Genomic DNA, 3,406 nt, shown 5'->3' with positions numbered 1-3,406 from the left:
CAGGAGCATGTGGAAAGTCAGCAACACCTGCAAGGTGTTTAACATGACGCGATACACAGGGGACCGGGCAGTGCGAGTAGCGAACTATATTGCGAGGGTTGCGGTTAGGCAACACTACACTACTTTAACGGGTTGCATAACAATTACAGAGCAGGTTCAGCGACAACGTGCGTCAGGTTAAGGCGCAATATAGTTTAGGTTACGGCGCACTTTAGGTTAGGTTAAGGCACATTATAGGTTAGGTTAAGGCACAACATGGGTTACGTTAAGGCACAACATGGGTTACGTTAAGGCACAACATGGGTTACGTTAAGGCACAACATGGGTTAGGTTAAGGCACAACATGGGTTAGGTTAAGGCACAACATGGGTTAGGTTAAGGCACAACATGGGTTAGGTTAAGGCACAACATGGGTTAGGTTAAGGCACAACATGGGTTAGGTTAAGGCACAACATGGGTTAGGTTAAGGCACAACATGGGTTAGGTTAAGGCACAACATGGGTTAGGTTAAGGCACAACATGGGTTAGGTTAAGGCACAACATGGGTTAGGTTAAGGCACAACATGGGTTAGGTTAAGGCACAACATGGGTTAGGTTAAGGCACAACATGGGTTAGGGTTAAGGCACAACATGGGTTAGGTTAAGGCACAACATGGGTTAGGTTAAGGCACAACATGGGTTAGGTTAAGGCACAACATGGGTTAGGTTAAGGCACAACATGGGTTAGGTTAAGGCACAACATGGGTTAGGTTAAGGCACAACATGGGTTAGGTTAAGGCACAACATGGGTTAGGTTAAGGCACAACATGGGTTAGGTTAAGGCACAACATGGGTTAGGTTAAGGCACAACATGGGTTAGGTTAAGGCACAACATGGGTTAGGTTAAGGCACAACATGGGTTAGGTTAAGGCACAACATGGGTTAGGTTAAGGCACACCATGGGTTAGGTTAAGGCACACCATGGGTTAGGTTAAGGCACACCATGGGTTAGGTTAAGGCACAACATGGGTTAGGTTAAGGCACAACATGGGTTAGGTTAAGGCACAACATGGGTTAGGTTAAGGCACAACATGGGTTAGGTTAAGGCACAACGTAGGTTAGGTTAAGGCACAACGTAGGTTAGGTTAAGGCACAACGTGGGTTAGGTTAAGGCACAACGTGGGTTAGGTTAAGGCACAACGTGGGTTAGGTTAAGGCACAACGTGGGTTAGGTTAAGGCACAACATGGGTTAGGTTAAGGCACAACATGGGTTAGGTTAAGGCACACCATGGGTTAGGTTAAGGCACAACATGGGTTAGGTTAAGGCACAACATGGGTTAGGTTAAGGCACAACATGGGTTAGGTTAAGGCACAACATGGGTTAGGTTAAGGCACAACATGGGTTAGGTTAAGGCACAACATGGGTTAGGTTAAGGCACAACATGGGTTAGGTTAAGGCACAACGTAGGTTAGGTTAAGGCACAACGTGGGTTAGGTTAAGGCACAACATGGGTTAGGTTAAGGCACAACATGGGTTAGGTTAAGGCACAACATGGGTTAGGTTAAGGCACAACATGGGTTAGGTTAAGGCACAACATGGGTTAGGTTAAGGCACAACATGGGTTACGTTACGGCACAACATGGGTTACGTTACGGCACAACATGGGTTACGTTACGGCACAACATGGGTTACGTTACGGCACAACATGGGTTACGTTACGGCACAACATGGGTTACGTTACGGCACAACATGGGTTACGTTACGGCACAACATGGGTTACGTTACGGCACAACATGGGTTACGTTACGGCACAACATGGGTTACGTTACGGCACAAATTAGGTTAGGTTACGGCACAAATTAGGTTAGGTTAAGGCACAAATTAGGTTAGGTTAAGGCACAAATTAGGTTAGGTTAAGGCACAAATTAGGTTAGGTTAAGGCACAAATTAGGTTAGGTTAAGGCACAAATTAGGTTAGGTTAAGGCACAAATTAGGTTAGGTTAAGGCACAAATTAGGTTAGGTTAAGGCACGATATAGGTTAGGTTAAGGCACGATATAGGTTAGGTTAAGGCACGATATAGGTTAGGTTAAGGCACGATATAGGTTAGGTTAAGGCACGATATAGGTTAGGTTAAGGCACGATATAGGTTAGGTTAAGGCACGATATAGGTTAGGTTAAGGCACGATATAGGTTAGGTTAAGGTACGATATAGGTTAGGTTAAGGTACGATATAGGTTAGGTTAAGGTACGATATAGGTTAGGTTAAGGTACGATATAGGTTAGGTTAAGGTACGATATAGGTTAGGTTAAGGTACGATATAGGTTAGGTTAAGGTACGATATAGGTTAGGTTAAGGTACGATATAGGTTAGGTTAAGGTACGATATAGGTTAGGTTAAGGTACGATATAGCGTAGGTTCAGATACACATTGTTGTAGGGAAAGGTGTATTGGGGGGGGGGGGCGGCAGGTTCGTTGATAGTGATTATCGTAATTGGATGCCTGCGGTATTATCCGATTTGTCACGTCAGGATGCACTTTTGGCTCATGACAGGCGGCGCTCCGATTCCATGGTTGTGGCAGATCTGTGTCTTTCATTCCTGCCATTGTTTGTGTGCTGTGACAGGAGGCAGTATTGTGATGTTGGGTGCACCACTGTGTAGGACATGTGTGGGTGTTCGTGGCTTAGCTGAGCAATGTGCGGATGTCGGAAGGGTGGGATATTGTGTTTTCTGGGTGGACCTCCCGGTCTGGTAATGATAGTGTGGATTGTGTCATGTGGCGGAGAGGATGCACTGGATGTTCTTCCATGCTGGTGGTTAGATATTGTGTGTGATAAGAGAGTAGTGTGTGATAAGAGTGTCTGGCTGACGTGTGGTTCTCATTGTGTGCAGAGTCTTTCAGCATGTATAGGGACGGTTGTATATATTATCTGTATTCTGATGGCTCTGCATCTATTACTAATCAGTGCCGTGTATACGGTTACTCTAGTTCCAGTCGAAACTGTTCTATCTCTGTACATTAGTGACACTGCGGCTCCACTATGTTGCCGCCCCTGTCGGCCGTTTCCCCCAGTGTATGGCTAATGATTATCAGCAATCAGTCTATTAGTCAATACCGGTAGTGTGACGACGTCAAATGTCCGGGATGGGGGAAGCTACACCCTTCCCGTGGGTCAGGGCCTAGAAAGACTCTTCCCACGCAGGAGACTCGGACTGTCGTTACTCTTCCGAGACATATATGTGCCCAGCGTTTTTTTGCGGCTGCGAGTGCAACGCCAGGAGGCTCGGACTGTCGTTACTCTTCCGAGATATATATTTGCCCAGCGTTTTTTGCGACTGCGAGTGCAACGCCCACGGGTGCCGACATGGATGGGGCGCTTCCTAGCTGATGGCTCAGCATGAGAATCCGTACAGTGAGCAAT

Source organism: Schistocerca serialis, unplaced genomic scaffold (genome assembly GCF_023864345.2).
Source record: "Schistocerca serialis cubense isolate TAMUIC-IGC-003099 unplaced genomic scaffold, iqSchSeri2.2 HiC_scaffold_1144, whole genome shotgun sequence".
In the NCBI taxonomy this organism is placed as follows: domain Eukaryota; kingdom Metazoa; phylum Arthropoda; class Insecta; order Orthoptera; family Acrididae; genus Schistocerca; species Schistocerca serialis.
Note: the sequence above shows the minus strand (reverse complement) of the source record.